Source organism: Eretmochelys imbricata, chromosome 2 (assembly GCF_965152235.1).
Source record: "Eretmochelys imbricata isolate rEreImb1 chromosome 2, rEreImb1.hap1, whole genome shotgun sequence".
Taxonomy (NCBI): Eukaryota; Metazoa; Chordata; order Testudines; family Cheloniidae; genus Eretmochelys; species Eretmochelys imbricata.
Genome location: NC_135573.1, coordinates 260,808,304 through 260,833,201, shown reverse-complemented (window position 1 = coordinate 260,833,201; position 24,898 = coordinate 260,808,304). Strand labels below are relative to the sequence as shown.

At 43.7% G+C, this 24,898-nt stretch overlaps 1 protein-coding gene across 5 annotated transcripts in view; it reads left to right on the top strand.

Moving 5' to 3' along the window:
- The first annotated feature begins 21,100 nt into the window (after window positions 1–21,100).
- Window positions 21,101–24,898, top strand: part of SEC22C (SEC22 homolog C, vesicle trafficking protein) — a 38,873-nt gene continuing 35,075 nt past the window's right edge. For all 5 annotated transcript variants that reach the window (XM_077808436.1, XM_077808435.1, XM_077808433.1 and 2 more), the window contains exon 1: window positions 21,101–21,185. The gene's annotated coding sequence lies outside the window, so the exon portion shown is untranslated. The remainder of the gene's footprint in view (window positions 21,186–24,898) is intronic.

Below are 24,898 nucleotides of genomic sequence, written 5' to 3'. Positions count from 1 at the left end.
ATTTATTTGAGCATGAGCTTTCGTGAGCTACAGCTCACTTCATCAGATGCATACCGTGGAAACTGCAGCAGACTTTATATATACACAGAGAATATGAAACAATACCTCCTCCCACCCCACTGTGCATGTGTTTACTTCCTGCAATGCTTCAGATAAAAGCACCACACATTGATTCTTGAGTGAAACGTAGATAAAAGGCTGCAAGAGGATTTTGTCTTTTCACTGCATCAAATCACTTCTATTATTTAGAGACATTCCAGCATAGGCAGGGACTCTGTTAGCTTGTACAAGCTAACAAACAAGGATGGTGCTTGTAAAGCAGACCCCCAAGGAAACTCAAAGGGGGGTTGATGATTCAACAGGGGGATGCTCTTTGCAATGAGTCTCTACTGAAGCAGTGCCCCAGCATGGTGTCAGGGGGAGCAGCCAGAGGTGCCATCTTTCAGATGGGATGCACAAGTTAATGAATGCTTATGTTTGTCAAATAGCCTCAGACAGATAGGGATGCTTGCTCTGGTGTCCTTGCCAGATTCCAATGTGAGTAACAACATTCTGCTTATTGGAATTCCCTCCGCAATTTTAACTGGACATGTTTGTTTGTTCACTTCCAGTCCTAAAGTGTTTTTTGTGCAAGTTTGTTGTATTACAAATGAGACTGCATTTAAGAGAAGTTGTTTCTCTCCAGGAGATCTAAGCGCTAAGATCTTTTAGGAAGGAAGGTGCTAAATGAGTGTAAAATCTTATAATCTTCTTCTACGCAGCTCTACAGAACGCTGTTTTTGTACTATTAGCGCTGCCAGTTTGAGTCTTTCTGGAGACTAGTGGGAACAGATTGCCCTGAGTTCAGGTGGAGGAAAGTTAACATTAGAAACAGACAGCTTTCTGAAACCAACTGAGAGATCTTTTTGGCTGTGGAGGAGACAGATAATGTCTAAATTCATTCGGTCAGTAGAGAGCTATCTAACAGTGCTGCGGGGGACACTCGGATGCCTGGGAACCAAGGTCACTGCAACCTCCTTTTAATTATAGTGTTCCATGCTGGCACAAAGTAGCAAACTGTACAAAGTGTACATGCTTTAGGCCTTCCAAAAAGCCAGATCAGGAAGCAATCATGGTCAGAAGTGTGTAAGAAGCAAAAATACCAGTACTATAACAGAAGGCACCATCTGTCATGAACCTGGCTGTGGGCAGCGACACCCAGTGGTTGGCACAGAAGGCAAGATTACCAGTTGGGGTAGGAGCCAGGCCTAGTGTGTGTAGCATGATTTGGGCTAACGGAGGAAAGAAAAATCCCCATTCACGGTGGACAAAGAAGCAGAGCTTCAAAGAGTCCTAGCAATGGCTGCTGCTTTGCATCGTGAAAACTGGACAAGAGCCATTTTAGGCATCTGTTTTTCACCCTGGTTGTTACGACATCACTTTCCAGGTCATAGTATGGACTGGGCCATTCCTCCCAGAGGTGTTACCTCTGCTGAGAGATGCTTCAAGGCACCTTGGAAAAATCTTGAGGTTTTCGTGGGGAAAGAATGAGGCACATTCTTCTTTTCTTCAAACAAGTCATAGAGATCCCTAGATGTCTGGTGACTCAAGATTTTTTTTTTTCAGACTAACTTCACACAAAGCCTCAAAAACCAATATTACAGCTTGTTGATGCTGATAAAGCTAACTGACATAGCATGCCTGATTTTATTATACTGCAGTTAACCAAGCTGGTAAACGTAACTTATGTTCACTTAAACTGCCAGGGAAACCTGTTTGTTCTGTGCCCTTACATTGTAACAAACAATGTAATTTATTGCGGAAGATAAACATGATTTTTGGTTGGGAGTCAAACCCTTCCAAAAGGGCCAACCAGTAGAGGAACTGGATTTAGTCCTTTATCCCTAGATCAGAGGACTTTGCCACTGTCAGATGGGAAGAGAGGAGTTGGGTCTGGGCTGGAAAGCAGAGATTTCTATATTTTGCTGTTTCCTCTGTCTTCCATATGGCATTGTGTTCACAAACTAAGTAACTTGGAATTGGATGATCAATACCAACAGAAACGATGGCTGGGTCATTGCTCACAAGTATGTATTTTTAAAATGTGGTGCATACAGTGCTCACAGCTGCTAAAATATTCCAAACAGATGTTCATCTGAGAGTCCTAGCATAAATGAGATATGGTACAGGGTTAAAAATAACGGGGTGTGCTGAGAAGTAAGTTTATATAGGTGGTGTGCGTCTAGTCTTACTTCGTTAAATGGGAAGTGGAAGAACAAACAGGGAGCACAGAGTATCTGCATTTGCTGTTCAGGAATGAAAAGAGTTGGAATGAATCCTTCATGGGAGACAGGTTATCCCACATCTGCCTACCACGGATCACCTCTGAAGCATTTGATACTGGCCACTGTTGAAGACAGGATATGGGACTATATGGACCATGGATCTGATCCAGTCCACTAACTAGACCTTTACATTGGTCCAAGATGCATTGTCAGGTGACTAGTATGTCTTTCCAAATCAGCAATATGGAATACCTAACTTTCTGTTTGAAAGAACCATCACATAAAATGGGGAAGGAGAGGGGAAATGAGCTGTAAGGTAATATCCTGTATCAATGGGACAAATTTCTCATTAAATCAGAGATGAGAGATTCACAAAATATCCCAGATATGGACATTGTACAGGCTTTGCAGCAGCAGGGTTTAAATAATATGTTGTGATAGTTTGAGGAATAGGCAGGGCTTAATTTGTGCCAGGGCTGAGCCCTGCTACCTCTAGACTTGGCACTTCATAACCCTGGCATCTCTGGGCTTGCTGCATCAGTTATGAACATAAAAAAAAATTGTTTGAGCCACGGCATCTCTTTAATTACAAATTAAGCACTGGGAATAGGCTCATGGAAACAATCCAGGTAAATCCAGAAAACAAACCATATGCAAGAAGATCTAGCATATATTTAATAATTTCTTACTCAACATGCCTCAGTGGATCAAGTAACTGCAGAACTTATTAATTTTACTTGCTGCATCCTGTCTAAAATTAGCCCCTGATTCTGTAAATGCTTATGCACATAAGTAACTTTATTCTGTCTGTGAATAGATCCATTGACTTCAGTGCGACTACTCAAATAAATAAAGTTAAGCGAGTTTGTAAGTGTTTGCAGGATTAAGGTCTTAGGTTAAATTTTTGGGACAAGGATTGGGTCTGTCTTTGTGTTCCATAGAGCACCTAGAAAACTTTTGGTTGTTGTAAAAATAATATAACAAATGGCTATCCAACAGGTTAAGAAACTGATATGCCAAATCTCCAGATTGTGGAAAATACACAGATCCAGCTCCTTTATTTTGTGGTTGGTCTCAAACGATGTTTTGGGAAGTAATGGTGAAGGGAATATGACCAGAAATGACCATTGTAATACGATCAGGCACTGGCCTCAGTATTTGTGCTTGTCTGTCAGACCACAGCACTCAACAAATGTCTCTTGCATCCAATGTATGCACGCTCCCAGTCTCTTAATCCTTTTTCTTACAATAGCCTTAGCTCTGGGTATCTCAAATGGCAGCATGGGAAAGAAAGATGGGAGCTGCTGAAAGACCTGTTGAAGAGCTAGAACCTGAACTTACCCTAGCTCCTCCGGGAGGTCAGACTAGATGATCACAATGGTCCCTTCTGATCTTAGAATTTATGAATGCTCCATCATTACTAGGAGAACATCAGCACAAAGTATCAGGTAGGGTCAGTAATGCACACTTTCAACATTGTCTTTCAGAAATGACATGGAATTAGGTCCTAATCCCGCAAAGCCTGACACATGCTTAACTTTACACACCGTGAGTAGTCCTAATGATTTGAAGAGAACTATTTTCAATGCATAACATTAAGCTTGTGTGCAAGTCTTTGTGGGATTGAGGCCTTACATACTGTGACAGGGTCAGGCCAGATGGCTACAGGAAAGTAATAGAAGGCAGAATATTAGCCCCAGGTTAAGTAGGTACCTTACCCAGGGAACCTTCAGGAGACAAGTAAGACAGACTGGCTGCAGGTGTTCTAATCAGCCTATCAAGAAGCTGTTAGAATCAATTAAGGCAGGCTAATCAGGGCACCTGGGTTTAAAAAGCAGCTCACTTCAGTTTGTGGTGCGCATGTGAGGAGCTGGGAGCAAGAGGCACTAGGAGCTGAGAGTGAGAACACAGACTGTTGGAGGACTGAGGAGTACAAGCATTATCAGACACCAGGAGGGAGGTCCTATGGTGAGGATAAAGAAGGTGTTGGGAGGAGGCCATGGGGAAATAGCCCAGGGAGTTGTAACTGTCGCACAGCTGTTCCAGGAGGCGCTCTAGACAGCTGCATTCCACAGGACCCTGGGCTGGAACCCTGAGTAGAGGGCGGGCCTGGGTTCCCCCACCCCCACCCCAAACCTCCCAACTCCTGGTCAGACACAGTCGTCAAACTGGATTGTGGGTTCAGAAAAACGGCCAAGCTGAGGGCTGCTGTGAAGCTCCAAGGCGAGCAAATCCGCCAATAAGCGCAAGACCCACCAAAGTAGAGGAGGAACTTTGTCACAATACTTTGATATATTTGAAATTATTATGTCTACTACCTAGCTACCTATGTAATATACAGAGATGATATCCATGTGATAAATACATTATCACTAATCTTTGACTGTGTCACCTGAACTCTACCTGTTAATCTATCTTCCAGCCACTTGTTCTAATGCTCAAAGCCCATGAGGAGCTTCAAATAGGTGCCCTTTTAAAAAACAAAAAAACCTAAAAGCTGCCAAAGTGGGTCAGACCATGGTCCTTACCCAGTAGCCTGTCTTTGACAGTGGCCAGTATCAGCGCTTCAGAGATAGTAGACAAATCAGGGCAATTTTGGAGTGATCCATCCCTGTCTTCCATTCCAGGCTTCTGGAAGTCAGTGGTTTAGGGTTGCATCCCTGACCATCTTGACTAATAGCCATTGATGGACTACCCTTTAACTTATCTAGTTCTTTTCTGAAACCAGTTATACTCTTGCTCTCCTTCTCACACCTATGGAATTTCCTCCCAAAATTACACCTGTTCAAGGACCAAGACAGGCAAGAATCAGTCCTGGGCCAGAGACAAGTGTTCCCTACATCAATGTCATGCTTTTGAAGTCTAATATTTCATGGCTCTGCAGGGCTAGAAATAGGGACTTTATGCCATTTGTAAGGGCAGAATTCCCATTTTTCTATTGGCACCCACAGCACTTGCTTCTCTCCTTAGAGGGAACTGAGATAATATACCATAAGGGCCTAATCCAACACCCACTGAGTCAATAGGACACTGTCCATTGACTTCATTGGGCTTTGGATTAGGTTTATAAAACATAATGTCTTAACTAAACTTTATAGAAGAAAGAAATAGCATGCACTGGGTCAGATTCTATGCTGGTGTAAATTGGTGTAGCTCTAGGCACTATGCTGATTTACATTATCAGAACTATAACATTTGCATGTCTTGACATTTTAGTAAATTTAACTGAATATACTTAATGATGTATGAACACAATCTCTTTTAAAGAAAGATTGCGGAAAAAAGGTAAGAGAAAATATCTGGAACTACGTAGCCTGTGGAGTGTAGAAGATATTGCCTTCATGCAATTTCTAACTATTGTAATTGTGTTAAATCAAAACTAATTTGTTTTTCAAACAAAGCAAAACCACTAGTCAATGAGGATTATGTCGATGGCTCATATTCAAACTTCAGTCATTTTTATTATAGCCAAGTCTAAAAGTGTGGTTAGTGTCAAGGTGTCCTGCAGTGATTCAAGAATGTAAGTACCAACCTCAGGTCAGACTGTTATGGACAAGGGCACAAACCCCAAATTGGTTGTGAGCTCTACTTAGATTTCACCAATCAATTATTAAGTGTAAACTCCTCAGGCACTATAACTGCCTAAACATGGAGTCACAGACAGTCCCCTTGGGTACTCTGATTAGGCTCACCTGTATGGTGAGAATCTTTGTGATAGATGGTCCCTTACACCAAGAGCAAGTCTAAACTACAAAATTAAGCTGACCTAAGTTACATAGACTTACAGCTACCACAGTAATTAAACTGCTTTTGCATGTCTACACTAGACTCCTTGTGTCAGCGGTGCGGGTCCTCACCGGGAGTGCTTGCACTGATTTAACTGTCAGTGTGGGGCATTGTGGGATGGCACTGTGAGTAATGAGGAGTTGCCCCCTTTTCAAATCATGACAACATACTGTTAGGGGAAAAAGGGAATTAAAGGGAGGGTATTAAAGGACCCCTGCTAATGATAGAAATTCAGATTATCCCTGATTAAGGTCTGTCACCTATAGTCTCAGTGAAACAGAACAACAAGATTAAAGGTGAACAAAAAGACAGTTTATTAGGTACAGGTAAGTAAAGAATACTCAGTGGTTTGGAATCAAGGGCATGAAGCCTAGGCCCTCTAGCCCTTACAGATGTCATGGACTAACAGTCAAGAAATCTAGACTTTACAGATGAAACCTCAGTCATGGAGGGAGGGTCGTGTCTGACCGCTTACCTCAGCTCTAGTGCGATGGAGCAACCGGACCTTCTGCTGTGCCTGGTGATGTGCACAGGAGGAACATGGATCAAATCGGCTGCTGAACCACAATCCCTCAATCTCAGGTAAGTAGAGGTGAGTTGATGTGTTGCCTCTCGGAGACTGCTCACGACTACTGATGACCGATGTGGACACTGCTGCCACCATGACGGACAGCACCCTATAGGCTGTGAGGAACTTATATACTCTCTTGTCTCTGGGCAGAACTGCCGGATTACGTGACCAATCGTTTCCCATCTTACAGAAAAAGATAATCCCCAGCCCATTAACACCAGACCTAGAGTCTGTTCAGGCCCTTTCTTCAGGGAACCATTTACTGGTTGCACAAATGATCTTCAGGAAATCCCAAAATTCAACAGTTCAGCATAAATCCAACAGCTACTTTTCCCTGGAGCTTCCTTGCCGGAGCCTCTCTGCTTCTCGTAGTTCTTCCCTAATCATCCCACGGTCTATCCACTTGGGAGACCAAGTCTTCTCTCAAACTCTGCTACAGGGCCTGTCACAGGAGCCAACCTCCACTGTAGCTGTAGCTCTCCCTTCCCCACTAGCTGAGTTCTGACCCCTTCTCAGCTGGGTCTGATGATCCCCCTCTACTAAACCTAAACACCTGTTCTTAAAAGGGTTCCACCTTAAAGACAGGACTGCCTGACTCAAGTCCACCTGGCTTATAAAGGGGCAGAACTCTGTCACACATGCATTCCAAATAATTTCAATAGACATGTATATGGCCCCCACTGCAGCACGAGTAGTTCTCTCTCCTTTTCCTCAGCACTCCGTGAGTAGCACTCCTAGAGGCACCTTCAAAACATGCTGTATTTGCTCAGGGAAATCAGGGAAGTAAATAACTTTTTCTTTCTCAACAACAGTCAGGATTTCATAGACCTCTATTGTATTCCCCTTTTAGTTATCTCTTTTCCAAGTTGGAAAGTCCTAGTCTTGTTAATCTTTTCTTATATAAAGTTGTTCCAGACCCTTGATTATTTTTTTTCCTGTAGTGTTTTTTTTAGTTATGGCTGTTGCATATTAAGTGAATGTTTTTAGGGATCTATACACAATGATTCCAGAACCTCTTTTCTTTTGGATGCTAGCAGCTAATTTAGACCCCATTCTTTTATATGTATAGTTGGAATTATGTTTTTTCAATATTCATTACTTTGCATTTGTCAGTATTGAATTTCATCTGCTTAGTCACCTAGTTTTGTAAGATCCCTTTGCAACTCGTTAAAGTCTGTTTTGGACTTGACTATCTTAAAATTTTAAATCATTGGCAAAAATTTGCCACTTCATTGTTTGCCTTTTTATATGTAGATCATTTAACAGTACTGCCTTTTCCCAGTACAGACACCCTGGAAATACCACTGTTTAACTCTCTCCATTCTGAAAATTAATCAGTTATTTTTGCCTTTTGTCTCCTCTTTTGATCAGTTATTGATCCATAAAGGACACTCTCTCTCTCTCTCTCTCTCTCTCTCTCATATCCTATAACAGCTCACCTTGCCTAAAAACCTTCAATAAGGGTTCTATATCCTTGTTAGTCCTTTGAAAGAATTCTAGTAAACTAATCTTTACTAGAATTTCTTACCTGTAAAGATGAATGCAAATTTCTTTAGTTCTTCTATATTGGCTTCATTCTTCTTGGGTGTTCCAAGGTGCTAAGGAAACCTTAATTACCCAGTGGCCTCACAGGTTGTGTAGTAGGCTTCCTGCTTTTGATATACTATCAGTATAGGAAAATCTCATAATCTGAAAGCGGCCTCCAGGCTTAATTCTCTGAGGACGGGAAAGTTTTTAAAGAGACTTTTGGAAAGTCTAAATTCACCAGACCCTCACTAGAATGTGGGGTTCAGGATCCATGTGCAGTACTGCATTAACACGGGGACCATGCTATAGCAGGGGCCAGGTTACCAGGGATCCCAATTTAAACTTGGGATCCATCACCACAACCACACTATAAGCAAATGCGTGCTATAGCGATGTGTGCTCTAGCGAGGGTCCGCTGTTCCAGTATTGGGATAGATAACAGTGCAGATTTAATCAAATTCCTAGCCAGAGTAAGTTTTACTGTGGGCAACAACTTGAAGCCAACCTGTGAAAGTCCTGTACAAAAGTCATGTTAGAGTTGTTTCCCTGATTACTCTAGCAACATTTATTTCACTAGGATCAAAGGGGGGAAAAGGCTAAAAGAAAGCAAAGTAAAAATAAAAAAATTGTATCCAGGTAACTTATTTTGCAGTATAAAAACTCTCCACCACTCAAAGGAATATCAAGTTGCTAAACCCAGTAAAGGGGATAAGAAGGAAAACTGTGGAAGATGGGGAAACCTGGAACTCTGTGGTAACAGAATCTGTCATTCCCTTGGAGGCCATAAAAAACACTCGGGGGAATGTGGACACTTCATGTACCAATAAGGCATGTATTTCTGTGTGGGTACAGGGATTAACATCTAAGATGTTCTTGCAAAACGGTGGCAAGAACCTTCAGGAAAACCCTCTTTAGTAGTTAAGAGGGAATATAATCCAACTAACAAAAGGTGTTTGGGACCTCAAGTGTAATAAATGGTGCATATGCATTGGGGGACAACATATCCCAAGCAATTAACAAAATTGGGGATTTGTGGGACCCACATAAAGAAACCCCTAAGACACACCATCAGGAAAAAGCACCCCAAGAATATAGAATTCAAGGGGTTTAGTTTAAAAATAAAATTAAAATTCCAGCCATAAATACAGAATCAACTGTAAAATTGTATAATATCACTAAGCATATGAAAATGTGTCAATAAAAATGTAACTGGTGCACATAACACATGTTTACTGGGGTATGGTAATACATCTGTATTTAAAGTGTCCAAACAAAAGTACCCTAACATAAATGTGCTTTAAGATGCTATACCTCATATGTTTATCCTTCCATGTATTACATATTGTCCCCATGAGTTAATGTCACCAAATCAACACACAAACATCACAATGTTCCTAAACATATAAAATGGTTAATTCCAGATTGTAATCTCTGTGTGTATACATACAACAAATCTAAATTTAAGATTTCTGTAATCTTAGTCCCTAAGGAGTAGATAATCAACAGTCTGTCACAGTCATCAGGCTAATGCTCTCTAAAAAGCCAGTCAAAACCCTGGTAAGATATGCCTCCCCTCACACTGTTGCCAGGGCGCAAAAGCCTAAGTGCTCTTGGCATTCCTGTGTCTGACCTCTGGGCATTTGGCATCCTTGCAGTGAGTCTGCCTGGGTGTGGCTCCTGGGGAAGTTAACTGGCCCTGAGCTTCAACTCCGTAGTCAGCCCTAACTCTCAGCCAACATTGTGAAACGAGGGGGTTATTAATTAACAGATACACAAGGTGGAACAGACGGGTTGGCATGGGAATTGGTAACTTTTAGCCAAATCCATCTTGGACTCCCTGCCTCTTTCCCAACCACAGACTGTCCAGCTTCTAGTGACCCGACCTCCAACATTGCTCCTCCTCCTGGTCTTTAGCTCCCTTCCCAGGGAAAGTGTCACCTGGCCACATCCCCCCTCCTAGGTTTTAGGTTATGAAGAGCACCTTCTATAGCTTACATGCAGGCAACTGGAGTAGCTTAACCTGTCCTCAAGGGCCTTAGCAAGTCACACGCCCTTGTTCCTACCACCTAAGCATTGGTGCAACATGTAGGAAAACTAAGGCATCACACAGTATTAATGTAAAACACTCACAACAAAGTGTACCAGGTAATATATGCCTGCACCTGGAAAATAAAACCAGAAGGAAATAGATTTTGGTGAATACCCAAAGTGAAATGGAAACAGTAAGAACAGGGCACCTTTATCACAGAAGGAAATGGAAATTTGGATTAAAAAGGAGGTAACCTCACCATAAATTTACAATTTAAAAAAAAAAAGGGGTTGGTAGGAATTAAACCAACGCATACAGGTATCGAAAGAAAAAGGGTCATGCAGTAATAACCTGGCCTATGGACCAAGGAATGTAATAGACTCGTGAAGATATAACTCATTTCCAGTACAAACAATATCAATGCCACCCTCAGATAACTAAAACCTTTGACTTACCCTAGATCAACATTGCCAAATTTGAGGAAAATAAAGTGAAATGATACAGATTGGGATATGAAAATACAAATGAATCAAGGCACGCTAGACCAAATAGAACAGTTAACTAGACTGTAAAAGGTATGCTTGCGCAAAAGTGTAAAATTGTTTTAGTAAAAGTATAAAAGGCTGTAGAAAAAAGATTTCAAATGTGTGCTTGGTATAATGTTGTATGTCAGGTAACAGCATAAAATGGAGTTAAATGGGCAATGTTGTTTTGGGTTTGTAAAACTGCAGTGTTACTACTTTTGTTTCTATTTTGGATGCCAAATGTGTAAGCAATATTAAAAAAAAAAAAACTTATAAGATTGAGTTGTTGAATTATGCTACTAATAATCGTAAGATAATGCTTTAAGTTTTATAAAACCCCAGAAAGGAGACACATGATCTAATAGTTAGTGAGGCATGATTTCCCTTTAGAAAAACTGAGTTGACTCTTGCCAACATATTGACAGGTTTCAGAGTAACAGCCGTGTTAGTCTGTATTCGCAAAGAGAAAAGGAGGACTTGTGGCACCTTAGAGACTAACCAATTTATTTGAGCATGAGCTTTCGTGAGCTACAGCTCACTTCATCGGATGCATACCGTGGAAACTGCAGCAGACTTTATATATACACAGAGAATATGAAACAATACCTCCTCCCACCCCACTGTCCTGCTGGTAATATTTTCGACGTCTCCGACTCAAGGAATATTTCCAAAATACCTCTGAACAACATACTAATCCACAGAGGTCTCCCTACCAACACTACAGAAAGAAGGATTCTAGGTGGACTCCTCCTGAAGGTCGAAACAGCAGACTGGACTTCTACATAGAGTGCTTCCGCCGACGTGCACGGGCTGAAATTGTGGAAAAGCAGCATCACTTGCCCCATAACCTCAGCCATGCGGAACGCAATGCCATCCACAGCCTCAGAAACAACTCTGACATCATAATCAAAAAGGCTGACAAAGGAGGTGCTGTTGTCATCATGAATAGGTCGGAATATGAACAAGAGGCTGCTCGGCAGCTCTCCAACACGAGTTTCTACAAGCCATTACCCTATGATCCCACTGAGAGTTACCAAAAGCAACTACAGCATTTGCTCAAGAAACTTCCTGAAAAAGCACAAGATCAAATCCGCACAGACACACCCCTGGAACCCCGACCTGGGATATTCTATCTACTACCCAAGATCCATAAACCTGGAACTCCTGGGCGCCCCATCATTTCAGGCATTGGCACCCTGACAGCAGGATTGTCTGGCTATGTAGACTCCCTCCTCAGGCCCTACGCTACCAGCACTCCCAGCTACCTTCGAGACACCACTGACTTCCTGAGGAAACTTCAATCCATCGGTGATCTTCCTGATAACACCATCCTGGCCACTATGGATGTAGAAGCCCTCTACACCAACATTCCACACAAAGATGGACTACAAGCTGTCAGGAACACTATCCCCGATAACGTCACGGCTAACCTGGTGGCTGAACTTTGTGACTTTGTCCTTACCCATAACTATTTCACATTTGGGGACAATGTATACCTTCAGATCAGCGGCACTGCTATGGGTACCCGCTTGGCCCCACAGTATGCCAACATTTTTATGGCTGATTTAGAACAACGCTTCCTCAGCTCTCGTCCCCTAAAGCCCCTACTCTACTTGCGCTATATTGATGACATCTTCATCATCTGGACCCATGGAAAAGAATCCCCTGAGGAATTCCACCATGATTTCAACAATTTCCATCCCACCACCAACCTCAGCCTGGTCCAGTCCACACAAGAGATCCACTTCCTGGACACTACAGTGCTAATAAACAATGGTCACATAAACACCACCCTATACCGGAAACCTACTGACCGCTATTCCTACCTGCATGCCTCCAGCTTTCACCCTGACCACACCACACGATCCATCGTCTACAGCCAAGCTCTGCGATACAACCGCATTTGCTCCAACCCCTCAGACAGAGACAAACACCTACAAGATCTCTATCAAGCTTTCTTACAACTACAATACCCACCTGCGGAAGTAAAGAAACAGATTGATAGAGCCAGAAGAGTTCCCAGAAGTTACCTACTACAGGACAGGCCTAACAAAGAAAATAACAGAACACCACTAGCCGTCACCTTCAGCCCCCAACTAAAACCCCTCCAATGCATTATTAAGGATCTACAACCTATCCTAAAGGATGACCCAACACTCTCAGAAATCTTGGGAGACAGGCCAGTCCTTGCCTACAGACAGCCCCGCAACCTGAAGCAAATACTCACCAACAACCACATACCACACAACAGAACCACTAACCCAGGAACTTATCCTTGCAACAAAGCCCGTTGCCAATTGTGCCCACATATCTATTCAAGGGACACCATCACAGGGCCTAATAACATCAGCCACACTATCAGAGGCTCGTTCACCTGCACATCCACCAATGTGATTTATGCCATCATGTGCCAGCAATGCCCCTCTGCCATGTACATTGGTCAAACTGGACAGTCTCTACGTAAAAGAATAAATGGACACAAATCAGATGCCAAGAATTATAACGTTCATAAACCAGTCGGAGAACACTTCAATCTCTCTGGTCACGCAATCACAGACATGAAGGTCGCTATCTTAAAACAAAAAAACTTCAAATCCAGACTCCGGCGAGAAACTGCTGAATTGGAATTCATTTGCAAATTGGATAACTATTAATTTAGGCTTAAATAGAGACTGGGAGTGGCTAAGTCATTATGCAAGGTAGCCTATTTCCTCTTGTTTTTTCCCCCCTTCCCCCCCCCCCCCCCCAGATGTTCTGGTTTAACTTGGATTTAAACTTGGAGAGTGGTCAGTTTGGATGAGCTATTACCAGCAGGAGAGTGAGTTTGTGTGTGTATGGGGGTGGGTTTTTGGAGGGGGGTGAGGGAGTGAGAGAACCTGGATTTGTGCAGGAAATGGCCTAACTTGATTATCATGCACAATGTGTAAAGAGTTGTCACTTTGGATGGGCTATCACCAGCAGGAGAGTGAATTTGTGTGGGGGGGTGGAGGGTGAGAGAACCTGGATTTGTGCTGGAAATGGCCTAACCTGGTGATTACTTTAGATAAGCTATTACCAGCAGGACAGTGGGGTGGGAGGAGGCATTGTTTCATATTCTCTGTGTATATATAAAGTCTGCTGCAGTTTCCACGGTATGCATCTGATGAAGTGAGCTGTAGCTCACGAAAGCTCATGCTCAAATTGGTTAGTCTCTAAGGTGCCACAAGTCCTCCTTTTCTCTTTGCCAACATATGTTCATCTATGTGTCTGATTACTTAAAGCTGGAAATCCAGGACGCCCCATCACTTCAGGCATTGGCACCCTGACAGCAGGATTGTCTGGCTATGTAGACTCCCTCCTCAGGCCCTACGCTACCAGCACTCCCAGCTATCTTTGAGACCCCCCACAGACTTCCTGAGGAAACTACAATCCATTGGTGATCTTCCAGAAAACACCATCCTAGGCATTATGGATGTAGAAGCCCCCTACACCAACATTCCACACAAAGATGGACTACAAGCCGTCAGAAACAGTATCCCCGATAACGTCATGGCAAACCTGGTGGCTGAGATTTGTGACTTTTTGTCCTCACCCACAACTATTTCAGATTTGGGGACCGTTCTATCTTCAAGTCAGCAGCACTGCTATGGGTACCCACATGACCCTACAGTATGCCAACATTTTTATGGCTAACTTAGAACAACACTTCCTCAGCTCTAGTGCCCCTACTCTACTTATGCTACATTGACATCTTCATTATCTGGACTCATGGAAAGGAGGCCCTTGTTGAAATCCTGGTGGATTTCCTCAATTTCCACCCCACTATCAACCTCAGCCTGGACCAGTCCACTCAAGAGATCCACTTCCTGGACCCTACAGTGCAAATAAGCAATGGTCACATAAACACCACCCTATACCAGAAACCTACTGACCGCTATACTTACCTACATGCCTCCAGCTTTCATCCAGACCACACCACATGATCCATTGTCTACAGCCAAGCCCTAAGATACAACCGTATTTGCTCCAATCCCTCAGAGAGAGACCAATACCCCCAGGATCTCTGTCAAGCGTTCTTAAAATTACAATACCCACCTGGGGAAGTGAAGAAACAGATTGACAGAGCCAGAAGGGTACCCAGATGTCATCTACTACAGGACAGGCCCAACAAAAAGTAACAGAGCGCCACTAGCCATCACCTACAGCCCCCAACTAAAACCTCTCCAACGCATCATCAAGGATCTACAACCTATCCTGAAAGACAATCCCTCGCTCTCAGATCTTGGGAGACAGGCCAGCCCTTATTTGCTTCAGGTTGAGGGGCTGTCTGTAAGCACTCACCAGCAACTACACAACGAACACTAACCCAGGAACCAAGCCCTACAACAAACCCCACTGCCAACTGTCTGCATATCTATTCAAGGGACACCATCATAGGATCTAACCACATCAGCTACACCAAGAGGGGCTTGTTCACCTGCATATCTACCAATGTGATATGCCAGCAGTGCACCTCTGCCACGTACATTGGCCAAACCAGACAGTCTCTATGCAAAAGAATAAATGGACATAAATCGGACATCAAGAATTGTAACCTTCAAAAACCAGTAGGAGAGCACTTCGATCTCCCTGGACACTCAGTAACAGACTTAAAAGTGGCCATTCTTCAACAAAAAAAAAACCTTCAAAAACAGACTTCAATGAAACTGCAGAACTGGAATTAATTTGTAAACTTGACACCATCAAATTAGGCCTGAATAAAGACTGGGAGTGGCCGGGTCACTACAAAAACTTTTCCCTCTGATACTCAACCTCCTTGTCAACTGTTGGGAATGGGCTACATCCACCATGATTGAATCGGCCTTGTTACCACTGACCACCCCGCATGGTAAGGCAACTCCCATCTTTTCATGTGCTGTATATTTATACCCACCTACTTTTTTTTTTTCCACTCCACGAATCTGATGAAGTGGGTTATAGCCCACAAAAGCTTATGACCAAATTTGTTAGTCTCTCTAAGGTGCCACAACGACTCCCCATTGTGTGTGTGGGGGTTCTCCGCCCCCCCCCCCCCTTTTACTATAGTTTCAACCAATTTGCCTGGGCCTGAAGTTAGGTTTACCAGGCTGTAATTGCCAGGATTGCCTCTGTAGTATTTTTTTTTTTTAAATTAGCATTACATTAGCTACCCTCCAGTCATCTGTTACAAAGGCTAATTTAAGCAATAGATTACATATGACCGCTCATAATTCTGCAATGTAATTTGAGCTCCTTCAGAACTCTTGGGTGAATACCCTCTGGTCCTGGTAACTTATTACTGTTTGTTTAATCAGTTTTATCCAGAACCTCCTCTACTGACACCTCAAGTCAATTTGGGGCAGTTCCTCAGGTTTGTTACCTAAAATGAATGGCTTGAATATGGAGATGTGGGGGAGAAAACCAATGCAAATAATTCATTTAGGTTTTTTTTTTTTCCACAATACCTTTGTCTTCCTTGAGTGCTCCTTTAGCACCTAAGTGGCCAATGTAGTCCAATGCCCCCACTGATTGTTTGGCAGGCATCCTGCTTCTGATGTACTTAAAACATTTTTTGCTGTGGTGTTTTGTTTGTTTTGTTTTTCCTTTTGGTGTGTCTTTGGGTAGTTGCTCTTCAAATTCTTTCTTGGCCTCCCTTATACTTTTACACTTGACTTGCCAGAGTTTATGCTCCTATTTTCCTCTCTTGGATTTGACTTTTTGCCTCTAATCACATTTTACTCTGTTTAGCTATGGTATTTTTTTTGTTCCTCTGCTTTTTTTTTTAAATTTGGAATATACATTTAGTTTGAACTTCTATTTTGATGTTTTTTAATAGTTTCCATGCAGCTTGCAGGCATTTTACTCTTGTGACTGTTCCTTTTAATTTCTGTTTAACTAGCTTCCTCATTTTTGTGTAGTTCCCCTTTTTAGAAGATAAATGCTACTGTGTTGAGTTACTTTCGTATTCCTCCCCACCAAGGACATTAAATTTAATTTAATGATGGTCACTATTACCAAGTGGTTCAGCTATATTCATCTCTTGAACCAAATCCTGTGTTCCACTTAGGACTAAATAAAAAATTGCCTCTCCCCTTGTGGGCTCCAGGACTAGCTGCTCAAAGAAGCAGTCATTACTGGTGTCTAGAAATTATACCTCTGAATCCCTTCTGAGGTGACATGTGCCCACTCAATATGAGGATAGTTGAAATCCCCCATTATTATTGCATTGTCCGCTTTTGTAGCCTCTCATATCTCCCTGAGGATTTCACAACCACCATCAGTCAGGTGGTCAGTAGTATATTCCTACTGCTATACTCTTATTGTTCAAGGATGGAATTTCTATCCATAGAGACTCTATGGCAAAGTTTGATTCATTTAAGATTTTTACTTTATTTGATTCTATGCTTTCTTTATGCCACTCCTCCACCAGCACAACCTTCTGTCATTCCTATATATTTTGTACCCTGGTATTACTGTGCCCCATTGATTATCTTTATTCCACCAAGTTTTCATGATGCCTGTTATATTAATATCCTCCTTTTAATCTTCAATTCTCATTGATCTTGATGGCAGGGGTGGGGACACAGCCCTTCTCAAGATGTGGTTCAATTTATGTAGAAATTACTCTTACCCCCTAGTGAAATGCAGTTACTCGTAATAGAGCACAGCAAAAGGTACGCATAGCTTAAAATTGAAATTGAGGAATGCAATAGCCAGTTAAAACAGTCACAGTTTACCCCTCTTTTGGAATAAAGTGCTGTGTGATCTTCAGTGACCACAAGTGATCAGGACATTAGTTTTAAGGTTTCATCTAAATACATGCCATTTCCAGTAGCACTGCACCCTCTAACATCTCCCTGGGGCATTGCTTCAGTATGGACTCAGAGCAGGGACTGCTGCTACCTATTATATCATCAGCACTTGTGTCTGCTGTTGAGTCTTGCTTTTTAGGGTACTGTCAGATTCCTAACTAACATCTATGATGGAATAAAATATATACAACATATTATAAATGTCTCTGTTTATTTCTGTTTGATGTTGGCAGATTGGGAACCATTCACATTAAAGGCTAATGTAGTGCACTGAAGAAGACTACCTGAGCCCTGCAAATAATCTACATTATCGATGATTTCCAATGCAATAGATGAACACAGACTTGGAAACACTTTGTGCAAAATTCAGCCTTCATGAAAGTGAGTGTCCCAATCGTTCTCAGGATTTGCCTGAGAAAGAACTGACTTGAGTAGGGATTCTTAAAGTCAGTGGACAAGATCAGAAAGTACAGTTATTTCTAATATTTTACATTGTCATGATCAGTCAGGGAATAAAGCCACATTATTTTTCACCCTATTATGTTTACATGTAGGGGTTATTGAATTTGGTCTTTAAATGGTCTCATTTAAGCAGCACTAATGGATGGAAGGAGGCAATTTTTATAAGCCAAAAAGTCACTAAAGCCCCATCTAAAAGGGCTTGTTTTGTTATCTTCAGTGGTTTTTTGTATTTGACACCCATGATGAATTGCTGCATGAAGAGTTTACCTGATGCAGCCTGTACCACAGGGGTTCCCAAACTGGGAGTTGGGACCCTCAGCGGGTCATGAGGTTATTACATGGGGGGGTCACAAGCTGTCAGCCTCCACCCCAAACCCTGCTGTGCACTCAGCATTTATAATGGTGTTAAATATATTAAGTGTTTTTAATTCATAAGGGGGTCGCACTCAGAGGCTTGCTGTGTGAAAGGGGTCACCAGTAAAAAAAGTTTGAGAGCCACTGCTGTAGCACTTTGGGTCTGCAAGTTCCAACTGCCTTGCCGACTTCCTGCCCCAAGAAGGGAAGAATGTGCTATAGCCAGAATGTTTTGCCTTTGTCTTTGAGTCCAGGTCTAGACACTTTTCTGATGCTGACAGGTCTTCTATCAAAGACCTCATTGGCCTCTGCTTCTCTGGTCCCCCTGGGCCTGATACAGGATTGAAGTAGGACATGCTCCAGTTGGGGGCATTAGCCACCACATCCCTGTCATTGCCCTAGAGACCCTTGGGGGAAACTTTCTAAAGTGTCCCTCTGGACCTGCTGACCCACACAAAGTTCTAATTAGAACTGGGGGAAGTTTTTCATCCAAAACATTTTTGGGGGCAAAAAAGGAAGCTTGGCAACACCGAAATGCTTCATGAATTTGTGTCCACTTCACTGAATTGTTCATCTCATTTTCCCCCCCTACAAATCAAAACATGTCATTTTGACATTTTTAAAACAATGTTTGGATTTTTTGGGTCAAAACCACTTTTTGTTTTGGATTTTCCTTCCATTTAAAAAAAAAAATCATAAAAATGTAAAAAAACCTACTCAAAAACGACCAAATGTTTGAGACCCAAAATGACATTTAAAATTTTTTCGATTTGCCAAAAATTCTGAAAAATATTGTTTTCAAGTTGACCTAAACAGTTTTTTAAACAAACAAAAGAAATCATTATTTACATAGCTCTAGTTCTAATCTGATTCAGGGATATGCTTAAAATAGGATAAAGTTGTGTCTGCATTAGAAGAGTCAATTTGTTCCTCTGACATGGTTAAAACAATCTTATAACCAGGGTCTCCTCAGAAATTGGACACTGCACAGTATATCAGAGCAAACAACAAAGCTCTAGCAAAAAATTGCCTTGGAATCTTTAATTACGCCAAATGATCACGCACTCAATTTTACACATCCCACGAATGCCCTTACCACTATGTTCTACAACTGGTTCAGTGTTGACTCTCAGGGGAAAAGGACTACCTGCTGAAATCCTACCAGTTTCCTTGAACACCTTTCTTTTGATCTGTCCCCTTCAAGCTCTGATCCAATCTTACTCTGATTAGTTTATGAAGATTAAGGACATAGTCCATGATAGTATGGCTTGATCTTTTTCTATCAATAACATAATGTGCTTGTCAGTAATAAGATAAAGCAATCAGTTCAGCTTTTAATCTTAGCTGTTGGATGGATTTTGATTATGCTGTTCAGCCACTCTTTGTTAATTTTTCTTCCACAGCTACAAAATATGGGATCATCAGCTGCTGATCATGGTGCCAGATATTTCCTATGCCATTTTTCTCCGATTTTAAATGGCCTGACCATAGTAAATGCCACAACAATTTTGGGGTTTGTGGCCTGACTCAGTAAGCCTGCTTGACTTCTTTGGGAGCTTTCTCTCCTAAAGCTATCTGCACAGCACCTCGCACAATGGGGTCCCGATCCACGACTAGGCCTCCTATGCGGTAAAGTAATACAGTAAAATAATAATATCATTTAAGCATGAGAATTGCTAGAATTTTAGACTGACACACCCCCTCCCCCAATAGTCCTGAATGCAAAATTGTATCTGGTGTGTATGAGATTTACCTTTTTAAATATACATTTTTAAAAATTAGATTCACTTTCATTCAAATCACGCTTATTCCTCAGATCTCATTTTTACTCTACGGACCAAGTCGCATGTGACGTTTCTACCTTCAACGATGTTTGATTTATCCATGCCCAGAACGTCTGATGGAGCACACCACTAATGCTGAAGCGTGAGTATTTTCAGGCATATGTAACTCCAATAATAATTGAACCCCTTTTGCTGAAAACTTTCCTGAATAATTCACCTCTGGGCTGAGACCGAACATGGAAAAAGTCACCCCTTAAGAAGTCTGGCTCCAGCCCTCACAGGTATTTAGGCACCTGACTCCATCACCCTCAGTCCAATGAGCTGATGGCCAGACTTAATGGGACCCCGAAAATGACACTGAGGACTTCTAGGGATCAGCATCCCCAGGACTGGGACAAATGCTTACCCTACCGGCTGTTCATTTACAGGGAAGTGCCCTAGGTATGTGCAGGGTTCTCCCCTTTTGAACGGTATTGTAGGACAGGGAGGGGACCCCTGGACTCGATGCGGGCTGAGTGGGAAGGGACGGCCTCCCGTGGGAATGTGCTGTCCTTGCGAGAGAGGCTCCCAGGGGTTGTGTCAGGGGGAGGCCCCAGGGGCACGGGCGGTGGGGGAGTCGGGCGCCTCGGCGCGGCCCCAGGGGCACGGGCGGTGGGGGAGTCGGGCGCCTCGGCGCGGCCCCAGGGGCACGGGCGGTGGGGGAGTCAGGACGGGGCCGAGACAGAGGGGGCTGGGCGAGGGCTGCCCCCGGCCAGGTGCGACCAGCGTCGTCGTCCCGTGGCTGAGGGAGCTGCCCGAAGCGATCCGGCCCGGGAGGCGCGGCCGGGCCGGGGGCTCGGGGGATCTGCGGGGGGGGGGGGGCGTGTCCCACGCGGGCCGAGCTGGAAGCCCTTGGGCCAGGGCCTGGCCCTTTAAGAGCCGAGCCTCCACAGGAGGACCCCCCTGCTTCCCCCCCCCCCCCCGTTCCCGGCGTGCTCCGGGGTGGGGGTGGCCGCTCTAGCCGCCGTCTCGGCGGGCGGGTTTGTTGTTGTGGGGCCGCCTCCTGGGGGCTGCGACGGGGCCCGCGGTGGGGAAGGTAAGAGCCCTGCAGCCGCCAGCGCGGGGGGCCGGCTGAGGAGGCGGCTGGGAGCGGGGCTGGGCGGGGGGCAGGTTAGTGGTGAGGTTGTGAGGGGCAGGCTGGGTGGGGCAGGCTAGTGGCGAGGCTGGGGGCGAGGCTGTGAGGAGGGCGGGGGGCAGGTTAGTGGTGAAGCGGTGGGGGCTGGAGAGGGTGGTCGGGGGGAGACTGTTCCGGGGGGGCAGGCTAGTGGCGAGGCTGGTTGGTGGGGGGGGCAGGCTGGTGGCGAGGCTGATAGGGAGACTGAGGGGGGTGGGGGGCAGGCTGGTGGGTGTGGGGGTGCGGGGATACAGAACCTATACTGTCAACCCCAAATCTTCAAAGTTCATGCGTCATTCTCACCAAAAAACGTGAGATTGATTTTAACCTCATGTTTTTATGTAAAAACAGTAGATTTGGTGTGTTTATTTGCCTTCTGCATTTTGAGCCTTTAGGGTGCCCTGGGCTCACATTTTGAAGCTTTCTCCACAGCCACGAGGGTTAGACACTTACTTACTTTTTCCTCTAAGAATGAAGGCTGAAATAATCACATATCCACTTGATTCCAGGAGCTGGGGCTTTAAGGAAAACAATAATTATCATGAAACTCATGACAAAATCCTGAGAGTTGGCAACACTGCTGAGTGGATGTGCATGGAGGAGATGCCCTTGTTGGCAGCTCACTGCTGGAGAAACGCCTGGTTACGGAAAGGCAATGTGTTGGGCACTAGATCTTGTCTATATTATAAATTGGGTAGTCAGTTATTTTTTTGTCAAGGTCCAGACTCCAGAAAAAATAATAATAAAAAAATGAGTACATCGATTTTGGGGTCCATTCTACAGTGTCCGGTGGTCTGGGTTTGGCCTGCAGTCCGCCTGTTGACTACCTGTTATAAAAACAACTGTGTTGGGACACTTGGAAACAGCACTACATGCCCCTGATGTCTTGAAGACTTCGTTTGTGGATGGGATTGTATTGTGCTCCCAAACTGCAAAAATCCTGCTAGGTCTGGAATTTAGCTCTTCCTGTGCTGCGAGAACAATTTTTGTTCTAGTTGTTCACAGTATAGGTGTGATTGTGGAAAAGGGGGCAAGTAAAGGGCCAATAGATGTAGTTGCTGGATGCTTTGGGAGACTGGTCCCTATGTAACTCAAGTCAACAAGACTCTATTTGCATGAAAAACTGTAACAGTATTAGAGAGACAAGGTGGGTGAGGGAATATATTTTATTGGACCAATTTCTATGGTGAGGGAGACCAGCTTTTGAGCCACACAGAGCTCTTCTTTAGGTCTGGTAAAGGAACTCAAAGTGGCACAGCAAAATGCACAGTGGAACATATTGTTAATATGAGTAATTAGAACATATTGTAACGGACCATTCAAGGTAGAAAGGTCTGTTAACACCTCTGCAGTCATAGGACCAAAAAAAAGGGGTTTCCTGGGTTACAGATTGTTGTAAAATAAGACATTAAATCCAGTGTCTGTGTTCAGTCCATGATTTTTGTTGTTTAGCAAAGTAATAAATTTAAGCTCCCTGGCTCTTGTGTTGGTTTCCGTTAAGGGTGAGGACTATCGTCAGATATCGGTCATTTTGTGAAAAGTGTTCACCCACAGGTGATGGGTCTTTTATCATTTTGTCTTTTATCATTTTCCTGTGTGAGTTCATTTGAGAGTGTAGTGATTGTCTGGTTTCATCCACATAGCTATTGGGGAATTGAGTGCACTGGATGAGGTATACCACATGTTGTGATTGGCATGTGTAGGATCCATTGATCTTGAAAGATGTGTTGTCGGGGGTGTTATGTCTGCATGTTTGCTTTGAATTGGTGTGTCCTGGTCTGTGGGGAGCTTGCTTCTGGTGATGAGCTTGGAGAGGCTGGGGGTTGTTTGAAGGCCAGAAGAGGGGGTTCAGGAAAGATTTCTTTCAGGATGGGGTCCCTATTGAATATGGGTGGTAGTTGTTTGATGATACCCAGTGTGGGTTCCAGTGTGGGGTGGTGATAGGTAATAACAAGGGGTGTAGGGTCAGAGGGGGTTTTATTTCCATATTGAAGCAGATTCGTTCAGGGTATTTGGGTGGCCCATTGCATGATGCAATTTACTTCTCTGGTGGAGTATCCTTGTTTGGTGAAGACGGTTTTAAATGTGTTAAGGTGTATATCCTGGATTCTGTGCTATCCGAGTGCCTGCCTATAGATAACAGGTTTCTTGGAGTGTTTGGGGTGGTTATTGGCTCTATGAAGGTTGGTGTGGTGATCCGTGTATTTCTTGTATATGGTTGTCTGCAGGATTCCATGGTTGACGCTGACTGTGGTGTCCAGGAAGCTGATGCTAGTGTGGGATTGTTCCAGAGAGAGTTTAAAGCAGAGAGTCTCAACCTTTTTCTTTCTGAGGCCTCCTCAACATACTATAAAAACTCCACGGCCCACCTGTGCCACAGTAACTGGTTTTCTGCATATAAAAGCCAGGGCTGGTGTTAGGGTATAGCAAGCAGGGCAATTTCCTGGGGCCTCATGCCACAGGGCCCCCGCGAAACTATATTTCTCAGGCTTCGGCCCCAAGTGGCGGGGCTCAGGACCCAGGCTTCAGCTCCATGCAGTGGGGCTTTGGCTTTCTACCGTGGGCCCCAGCGAGTCTAATGCTGGCCCTGGTTGGCGGCCTCCCTGAAACCTGCTCGCGGCTCCCCAGGGGGCTTTGGACCCCTTGTTGAGAACCACTGGTTTAAAGGATGTATCATGATTGTTGAAGTTGTAGTGGAAATCTATAAGGAATTTTAGGTTGCCTGTCCGAGATTGAAAATATCATTGAGGTATGTTATTGGTTTCATGGTGCATTTGTGCTATCTATGTGCTAAACAATCTGTTCCACCTTGCCTTTCACCATGATGCTGGGAGTTCCTTTCGCACATCTGAAGAAGAGCTCTGTGTGGCTCAAAAACTTGTCTCAACAACAGAAGCTGGTCCAATACAAGATATTACCTCACCCACCTTGCCTCTCTAATATCCTGGGACTGACCTGGCTACGATTATACTACATATAACGGTGTTATCGAAGTGTAAGGAAAGACAGACTCTTTATGTATGGCAGGGGGCGGGAATGCTGATGAAGCTGCATACTTCCTTTATGTTTGTTTAGACTGTTCTGAGCCTAATAGACCTATAAAGGTTTTGAGCACCCACAGGTCCCTCTGCAGTCAGTGGAAGCTGTGGGTGTTTGGTCCATCTGAAAATGAGATCAAAGGTGCATTACATGTAGCAAAACACAAATTTTAATCAAATGCACAGTCGTCAACCCTCAACTTCCTCTAAAGCTTTCCTGAGCACTGATGTAACTTTTATCAGCTCTCCCACAGTCTTCCGTGGGATTGTGTGGGTATGGCCTAGGGCACAACTTGGCCCAGTAACCCGAAGTTAGTAAATTATTGGGCTGAAATTGACCTAAATGCAGCTTTTCCATAGGTAAAAGGTGACTCAAATGAGCAATGAGAAGGAGAACAGATACTGGAGTCAGGACACTCCTGCTTCCTGAGTGCTACCAACCATCCCATTCTGACTAAACAAAGACAAACTTTTTCAACAGTAGAGGAATTTTTTGCTTAAAAGGACACCCAGGCAGCTTTCTGCATCTGTGCTCAGAGTCTTTTGGGTGGATACATTTTCTAAATTGCAAAATATGAAAAAATGTAATGGAAAATG